The sequence below is a fragment of the Erigeron canadensis genome, chromosome 1 (assembly GCF_010389155.1).
Source record: "Erigeron canadensis isolate Cc75 chromosome 1, C_canadensis_v1, whole genome shotgun sequence".
Taxonomy (NCBI): domain Eukaryota; kingdom Viridiplantae; phylum Streptophyta; class Magnoliopsida; order Asterales; family Asteraceae; genus Erigeron; species Erigeron canadensis.
In genome coordinates, this window is record NC_057761.1 from 7924543 (window position 1) to 7935061 (window position 10519).

Below are 10519 nucleotides of genomic sequence, written 5' to 3' on the forward strand. Positions count from 1 at the left end.
AATAAATTCAAAATATGGGAAAGTTTTTGACATTGGACGTATAATTTTTTTAAGACATAATAATTTATTTGAAAATGTTAAATACATCCCTAAGACTTTAATTAACGTTTATAAAAAACTAAATCTTTCATACCAAAAGCACATCCTAAATTTTATGTTAAGTGACTATTTTATACACCTTATCTTAATACCCGAATAATATTTAAATAATATTTAGACAACATATTGTAGTAATCGATATTGTGATAGATGTAAATGTTTAATATGAAAACTTGACAATATGGTTAAAATTACTCATAGTTTACCATTCTATTAAACAGTTAATGACCAAATTTCTTACCCTTTAGGTTTTTTTTATTAATAAGTTAGCATGTATTAGTAATTTTTTTTTCTTAATATGTCTTGAATATGACATCAATTTAATAAATTGCGGTTTCTTTAGATTAATCTTCTTTTTTTTAGTTCTTAATAATTTAAAATTTTGTGTATACATATACCTCTATAGGGTTGTATTAACATATAAATGTGTGTAGTTTAACAAAGTGTAATAGTCCTTGAGCTTTATCTCAATGGTTGAATGACCATCCCTTTGCATGAGATTTTGTGTTCAAGCCTTGGGGTGGACATAAGAATTAAGTCCCTTTATGAGGGCTTGACTTGGGTATACCCAGGTACAAGTCTGAGGGGACAAGGTATACCCCTATTTATCTTCGTGTCTTCGGGCGAATTAGTAGGGTTTTGTCTCCTATCGGGTATTTGAAATATACATTTCTACTTCGAGAAAGCTCTCTAGCGGACCCGGTTAAGACAACATATGCTAAACCTCTTGTTGTCGAATCGCGACACAAAGTTTTCAACGAAATTCACCTTTCAAATAAGACAAAGTGCTACGGTATAACTATTGACCATTGGATGCAATAGAATAGGTTTTTAGAAGATCACGTATTTACTGCTATGAGTTTCTAAGGCTAAATTGTAAATTCAATAAATAATAATTGTAACTGTCGAAGTGCAACTGTGCAAGAATCACTCCAAAATTGTTTTTCAAAATTTGATTGTGGAATCCGGTAATTCACGACATTTCGATGTAGACAATGCATATTTGTTACTGCATTATTTTATTAAGGGAAATGCATGCATTGCATCAACAAAAACATTTTAGTTTATAATGTATATAGATAATTAATAAATATGATATGATATAATGTTGGAGTAAAGAAGGCACTATAGTCGGCGGAAAGTAACAAACCTCTAGTTAGTTGGTTACTTAGTTTTAGTTAATATATCTAAATATTTGTTTATGACATCATAATTAATAATTTTAAAAATTAATTAGAGAATGTAGAGATTTTAGATGTGCCACCTAAGCTTTTTTTTTACTAAATTTTAGGATTGGACTTTAGCTTTATATATATAGAAGAGATTGAAAAATGACTTTTATTTAGGGAAACCCTTTAAGGCGTAATCAAGATTCAATTTTGAGGTAGGCTCACCAAAATTGAAGGATTTAACCATTCATCATTTGTGTTTTTTGAAAATAAAAATTAAATTAGAAAAGTTGTGGGAATAGAAGATTAACACATATTTAATACTAGTTGAATTAATAGATGAAAAAATAATGCTAGTACTCCTTATTTCTTCACGCTGACTTAGGACCTGTTCTTTTTTTCAATCATTAAGTGCTGAAAGTATTAAATCGTTGAATGTATAAATAATGTCTAAATGTATTAAGTAAAAAATAGGTAATTGACAGTTATTTTTGTTTATTAAATAAAAAAAAACATAAAATTTGACTGAATGCATTAAGTTCTTAATTATTAAGTCTATTAAGCAAAAAAAAGAACGGGGCCTTAGTTGAGGTACATGAGTATGCGGGAGAGTAGAAAAGGGAAAAAGGAAAGAAAAGAATATCGTAACCATGTGGCTTCTTGGTATATTTAAAAATCGAGAAACAATATCAAGCAGAGCCGGCTAAATAGCTTTACGGGTTTAGGCATGGGCCTAAGGCACACCAATAACAAAGACCCCTAAATTTTCAAGTACAACTAGATTTTTCATAAAGGTTAATAATTTTTATAGTGAGGGCTTGAAAACGTCTCCTTTGTCTATGAACAACCATCAACACTTTTCTTGGAAATCAAAGTTCTATTACTATCCTAGAAAAATTTGAATATAGATATGTTGATTATTGCATTCAAGTTTATAAAAGGCTCTCAAAATTGATCTCGCTTAAGGCCCTCAAAAACCTTAAGCCGACACTGATATCAAGTAGTAAGTTAGTTAGTATATGATCCATTATTCATAATGTTAACTCATGGGATTTTTTGAATACAAAAGTGAAGGTAAAATTTTTTTTGACTTCCGACTTATTGAAAAGACTTCAAGTTTTTATGTAATAAACCGTATGTAATTTGTTCTCGTCCCATCACCACAGGTCGGAGTTGTGAATAATAAGACCGTCTTTAACGGTCAGGGTGTTTCTGGCGTATTTAGTCTAAAACACCGATTTTTCGGCGCAGAGGGCCAACGCCTCCAACATATTTGTCAGCGTATTCCCCAAAGTGTTGGTCACCGCGCCGTCACTTTGGGTGTATTGGTGTTGATTTATTTTAATTTTTTAAAATCAAATTGTGCGTATGTCTGGTTTTTTCATTTAGAGCATCCCCAATGGTAATAATCTATTAATAGCTTTTTTTCTCTATCACACCATTATTAAAACAATATAATTTTCAAAACTCTTTCCCTCCACTTTCCTTAATTACATTGTGTAGGAAAAAAAGTTTTTGCTTTAATAGGTTGAAGATTGTCAACCTTTTGAAGAAAATAGTCATTACTCCCCGGTGATAAAAACCTTATAAAAAAAAGGCATCCATTAACCTACCATTTTGGATGCCTTTATAAACAAAAAAAAACTATTATTTTCAAAAAGATAAAATTCTATTACTATCCTAGAAAAATTTGAATATAGATTTGTTGATTATTGCATTCAAGTTTATAAAAGGCTCTCAAAAATAATTTCGATTAAGGCCCTCAAAAACCTTAAGCCGGCACTGATATCAAGTAGTAAGTTAGTTAGTATATGATCCATTATTCATAAAGTTAACTCATGGGATTTTTTGAATACAAAAGTGAGGGTAAAATTTTTTTTGACTTCCAACTTTTTGAAAAGACTTCAAGTTTTTATGTAATGAACCGTATGTAATTTGTTCTCGTCCCATCACCACAGGTCGGAGTTGTGAATAATAAGACCGTCTTTAACGGTCAGGGTGTTTCTGGCGTATTTAGTCTAAAACGCCGATTTTTCGGCGCAGAGGGTCAACGCCTCCAACATATTTGTTAGCGTATTCCCCAAAGTGTTGGTCACCGCGCCGTCACTTTGGGTGTATTGGTGTTGATTTATTTTAATTTTTTAAAATCAAATTGTGCGTATGTCTGGTTTTTTCATTTAGAGCATCCCCAATGGTAATAATCTATTAATAGCTTTTTTTCTTTATCACCCCATTATTAAAACAATATAATTTTCAAAACCTCTTTCCCTCCGCTTTCCTTAATTACATTGAGTGTGTAAGAAAAAAAGTTTTTATTTCAATAGGTTGAAGAATGTTAACCTTTTGAAGAAAATAGTCATTACTCCCCGGTGATAAAAACCTTATAAAAAAAGTCATCTATTAACCTATCATTGTGGATGCTTTATAAACTAAAAAAAACTATTATTTTCAAAAAGATAAAGTGAGCAGTCCAGTAGAACACTATATTTTACAGGTGTGGATGCACACCAAAAATATTGCCGTCCCATTCTGAGTTTGGTTCCCAATTAATTTTCCAGTCTCTAATAATATTATTTCCTTTTTGCCTTTTTCCCCGTTAGACATCATTATCGATTTTTTCAAAACTACAAAGGAACATCTTCATTAAATCCAAATCCAAAAGTAAATAGTCTCGATCAGGTCCCTACACCAGTCCCACGTCTCTTTTCAATAAACAATAAGTTATAAAGATAATTATAGTGAAATTGATATAGATATATTGATATGTATCCATACATATGATAATGATTAATGAGCTTGCAACAGGACCACACTAAACCAACTTATTGTGCTTAGGGCTCACACCGGCGAGACGAATTATTTTTGTAAAGCTTGGTATCTTATGAGTTCGTTGTCACTTGATTTAGATGGCCAAGTGATTACAGAAAACGGGCAATCCAAATTAGATATCGACCATGAAACGTTAAACGGTCTAAAAATTGCCAACAAGTTTGTATGTCGACACTTCAATGCGTTCAATGTTTGACGAAATACGCATGTATAGTGAGATTTTACTAAGCGTGAACGGTGTTTTAAATGTTACAATTGACTAGCCGTTTATGTCAAAATAATCTTTTATCATAAGGTACATTGCATAGTATATGAGACTATCTAGTCATTTAGCGCATACATTGATTGACCGGAAATATTTGATAAGAAAGATATTTCAACATTATTAGATCAATTATATTTCTATTAAGAGGAATGAAATCATAAACACGGAAACAAACGAGCAGGTAGCTGCGTAGCTGCCTGCTAGCTTGCTTATTTATTTTTTTGTTTATTTATTTTTTTTAAAACGTATATATTTATTATGTCAAACCTTTTAGCATGTTTATCATAATGTTTTTATTTAAGGTTTTCTTTAATTTTGTCTCTCTTTATTTTAAAAAAAAATAAATAAACATTTAATATGATGGTTTTATTTGTTTTGTTTTTAAATTCCTTTAAAATATATAGGGTAAGGTTCAATTAAGAATCATTTAAATTGGAAGAACCATGAGAACCACTATATTATAACTTGATGTTCATATGTGATAGGTATATGTGAAGATATTCGTTCACATAGGTTCATTTGAAAACCATTCATATATGAACATAAGTAATATTAGTTATAACTTGACATGTTCAAATGTGCATGAATTTGTTCACATAGACTATTCACATATGAACCCTAAGTTATAATTAAAAGGTTCTCATGATTATTCCAATTCAAATAGTTCTCATTTGAACATTTACCTATATATATATATATAGGGTGACTATCAAATGAGAATGAAATTAAAATGAGAACAAATGAGAACACTTAAAAACTACATTTTGATGCATTAAAAGTCCATAAAACTAACATAGTGTTTAACTAATTATCATTATTTAAGTGTTTAACAACACATTGATCCGTCAAAATCGAAAAAAATCACGTTTTTTGTTGGATGCATCATTTTGATGAATATGCATCCAAGATGGATGCACAAAACAAAAAACGTGATTTTTTTCAATTTTGACGGATCAATATGTTGTTAAACACTTGAATAATGATAATTAGTTAAGCACTATGTTAGTTTTATGGACTTTTAATGTATCAAAATGATGTTTTTAAGTGTTCTCACCGTTCTTATTTTAAAAGTGTTCTCACCGTAGTGCTACTCTATATATATATATATATATATATGTATTTTATATGACAAAGTTTTAAGCGGGGTTATCTTAGTGTCTTTTATGGGTTTTTTTTTACATTTCATTTTTTACGTCTCAACTTGTATTACCTTTCGGATTTTACCACGTTGCAAAACTTATTGTTTTTTCTTGCGCAACTGCCTGTCTGTTTGCCTTTTTTTAACTAAATAAAACATATGTGTTTATGCAAACTTTTAACCAGGTTTATTATATTTATTTACGTTTGATATAACAAACGTAAACATAGATTTATGTTCTTTTTTATATTTTTAGTTGTATGTTAACATGTTTGGTTTTTGTATGGTATATCGCAAACATTTGAACGTAATTGTGCACGTAAATACGATCGTTGAAGCCGGCCCGTGACTCAGGCTTATAGACCCACTAGTTTAGATTTAAAGGGATAATCGAACCATAGAGGGATCGGAAGCCACCTAAAAATGTACTCCGTAATTCTTTTCCTTTAGGCCAGTCAATTATCAAAAGAGATTTTAAAGCCATCTAAATTTATTTATGCTTTCAAATATATATTTTTTTTTGAACGGTTACACCAATTAATACTAAACTATCTCATTGTCAATAATTGAATCTTGGTTTTTACCTTAAAATGCAAGAGCCTTTACCAAGAAGCTAGGCTGACACCACATAGGCAAAAACCAATTCATGATAACTACTTTATGTGAGACCTCAGATCAGATGTTTGATGTTGTGATTAGTCTTCTATTTTTAGTTTTTTACAAGTTACTGTCTTTGTTGTAAACTGAATTATATTGTAAGGTTTAATATTAGATTATTTTGATTTAAAAAAGATTTGTAATTGTTTTATAAACATAAAATTTTTACTTGTGTAGTGTTTTTGCCGGAAAGTTGACCAAAAATATGTCAGAGAATACAACCGGAAGTTGACCGGAGAATATGACATGAATTTGCCCGGAAAAGAGGAGCAGTGGATGGAAGTAGGTTAATTTGCAACTAGAATGGATCATTCAGGGTGTTGGTCATCAGTTTTTAGTCGTTTTCTATATAATTAACATATTTTAATATATTGTACTCTATAATAATGTATGGCATAAGTGACATCCTATGTAACTCTTACGAGGATGATGAATACATATTAATACGAGAAGGCTACTCGTGCAATGCGGCAGCGGTGGTTGTTAAGGCGGTTTAATGGTGTCGGTGATAGTATTATTATTGGTGGTGACGGTGTCAAGTGATGTAGGTTAATATAATTGTGATAGTGGAAATTTTTATAAGATAAGAGCTTAAAGTGTTAATTATTAAAATAAAGGTTTAGAGTGTAAATTAAATAATTAATGGCAAATTTGGTATTTTATAAAAAACTCTTTCCATAGTGAGTGTTTATTAAGATTAATTTAGTAATTTTTTATGTAACTATTGTCTAACTAGCTTTTAATTAATTATCACTAATAACGATATGATGACAAAAAATTATCTTGAGCTTGAAGCTAAGCTTGAGCTTCGAACATGTATCAAAGAATGTTATATTGTTGGGTTATATAACTATTATCAAATCAAATTACAAAGCACACAACGGAAGACAAAATCTATATAGTTTAATTAATTAACCAAGATAGAAAATGTGTACCTTAAATTGAAGAAAATAAGCAAGAAACCTTTATGATAAGTTTTGAATTAAACCTCTCTACGATTGCACATACAACGTTGGAATGTATGTATGCTAGTACTTGATCACGAACCGAACAACCCTTTGCTTAAACCCGAAAACCCTTTTTCCTAGCTAAGAACCAAAAATCAAAACCCTTTGGGGTTTGAGATTCGGCCGAGAGAGAGAGAAAGCAAGAGAGGAGAGAAAACCCTATTCTATTCAATTGTATATCAAACAACTAAGAATAGGTTTATATTTATAGGATTAGGAAACTTAATGACCAAGCAAAGGGTTTGTGAAACCCTTCACACGACCGGCCCCTCTAGGAACATTCTAGAGGGCCTCCTAATTGTTTCCTAATTCCAACTCTCCTTCGTTAAGTCCGTTAAGTACCATTAACTATTAACTCTTTTAACGGACCTCCGTTAGTTTTTCGTGATCAAATTAATTAATAAATTACATTTAGTATATTAATTAATTTATAGTTACATTCACGTTGAGGTGTGACCCCGTAGGCTTAAATACTTTTCGGACATACATTCTGTTAGAATATTAACACCTAAACAAACATAATCACGAGTATGCGCAACGGAAGAAATCGAAACATATATGCAATCAAATTAATTAACAAAGACTAGAATTGAGTCGTGTACCTTATGCAAGCTCCAATAAAAATAATAATAACAAGATTATTAATAATGCTTAGGGTTTAAAGCAAAACCCCTCTACGATCGCACACTAGACACCCTGAATAAAGTATGCTAGTACACGATCACAAACCAAACAACCTTTTGCTTGAACCTTAAACTTCAAAGTCGAAACCCCTCAAGAAGAAGGAATTTCGGCCACTTCAAAGCAAGGAAGAAAAAGGAGAGAATTTGCTTATGTGAAAAAGTATATAAAAAACCAAGAATTAAGCCTCTATTTATAGGGCTTAATTAGGGTTAACATATCTTGGAAAATAAGCAACATAAAAGCTTAAAAAGGCCTCCATATTGCCGTCCCCCTACATGGACTTTAGGTCCAAGTCCATTTTTCGATTTTCACATTTTAATCCTCCTCTTTAATCAATTAAATATAACTAACCCTTTAATTATGTTTAATTAATCATTTCGTGATCAAACTAATCAATATATTACTTTAATATATCAATTAATATTATCGAGTTACCGTGTCATTTCGTGTGACCCCGTAGGCTCAAATTATTTCAGGACATGCGATTTATAATAAAATGATCACACTCCAACAGCTCCCACTTGAGCATGTTATTATAAAGGCAATAACATTGGTTGGCGTCTAGCAACACTCCAATGCTCCCGGAAATATTTAAGAATAGATTCTTAAATCGCCAAGTTGAAATGATTTAATCTTTAATATCCCTTTGTTCAGATACCCTTGTTAATTATGAATATGGATCAATGTCATTTCATAATTTAACGATTTTGTTTCTCATTTCTATAATTAATTAAGATTGCCAAATTAGTCAAGACAACTTCTTGAGTTCATTTGGGTGTGGCCACACAAACATCTTCAATTAATTAATGAGGGCGCCAAATGGTATCATACTTCAGTTGCAAATTGAAGGAACAAATCCTGTATTGACTACAAGTGTCTGGCCATGTCGTTTCTTAACATTTCTGAAAATAGCCCTTTATTACTACCTTGTTCTAGACAGTTAGGAACTATATCAAGAAATGCAATCCACACATGCATAACTCACTTGTATCTCAAGTCAAAGGATAAATAAAGTAACCATTTCACGAATTTCATTTAATGACGCCGATCCATAAAATGATAATTCGTTATGTGGGGTAAGTCCAATATTCACCTTTTGAATATCATGTGAGTTTGGTACGATCCACCATCTTCAAAATATTCCCTTAAATATTTTCACCAATCTCTCACAATTGTCTTACTTTAATTATATTCCCATATAATTAATCGACAATAGACATTTAGAATATTCAACTAATATTCATGGATTTAAACATGCAAATATAGGACAATTATTATAAAAATGAAACCACTTATACCGCGTTTAAAAATTCATTTATTGAAAATAACAATTGTTTAACATCCCATTATCCAAATACCAATCACAGATTTACATGATATAACTTAGCAATATCTAAGACCTAAGCCTTCTGCATGCTTGTTGAGCTTTCCCTTTGACAATGCCTTTGTAAAAGAATCCGCCAAGTTATAATCTGTGTGAACTTTGAGTAAATTGATTTCACGTGATTCAATTTGCTCTCAAACATAGTGATATCTTCTTTGGTAATGTCTGGCACCCTTTTGAACCCCAGGTTCATTAGCAATGACAATTGCTCCAGAATTGTCACAGTACAAATCCATAGGTGTATTATTTGATGTCATCACATCAAGCCCAGAATTAAACTTTCTGATCCAGACAGCTTCCATTGCTGCATCCGAAGCAGCTATATACTCAGACTCCGTAGCAGACATAGCAACAGTAGATTGCTTCTTGCTCTTCCAATCTACTGCTCCTCCATTCAAAATGAAGACATACCCTGACTGAGACTTGGTATCATCCTTATCAGTCTGAAATCCAGCATCACAGTATCCAGTGACTTTAAGCTCTTGATCTGGATTTTCTCCATACACCAAAAACAATTCTTTAGTAGCACGCATGTACTTAAGAATGTTTTTCACGGCAGTCCAATGATTCTCTCCGGGATTTTGCTGATATCGGCTTACTATATTTTGCGCGAACGCAACATCAGGTCTAGTGCATCTAACCGCATACATGATAGATCCCACCGCCAAAGCATAAGGGACTCTCTTCATACACTCCACCTCTTCAGGTGTAGAAGCACCATTCTTGTTGGATAAATTAAGTCCTTCTTGCATAGGCAAGTTCCCGCGCTTAGAATTTTCCATCTTGAATCTCTTCAAGATCTTATCTATATACGCACTTTGACTTAATCCGATCAACCGTTTACTTCTATCTCTATAGATTTTGATTCCAAGTATGAATGTTGCTTCACCCAAGTCTTTCATAGCGAAACACTTTCCAAGATAAGATTTAACGTCCTTCAACATTGGAATGTGCTTTCCTATTATCAATATGTCATCGACATACAAGACAAGGAAAGTAACATTACTCCCACTAGCTTTGCGATATACACATGGCTCATCAGGATTCTGAACAAAATCAAACTTTTTGATCTCTTCATCAAACCTTTTATTCGAACTCCTTGATGCTTGCTTTAGTCCATAAATGGACCTTTGAAGCTTGCATACTTTGTTGGGATATTTAGGATCGACAAAACCTTCTGGTTGTACCATATAGACTTCATCGTCTTTAAAACCATTCAAGAAATCGGTTTTGACATCCATTTGCCATATCTCAAAGTCATAGTACGCTGCTATGGCTAAGATGATC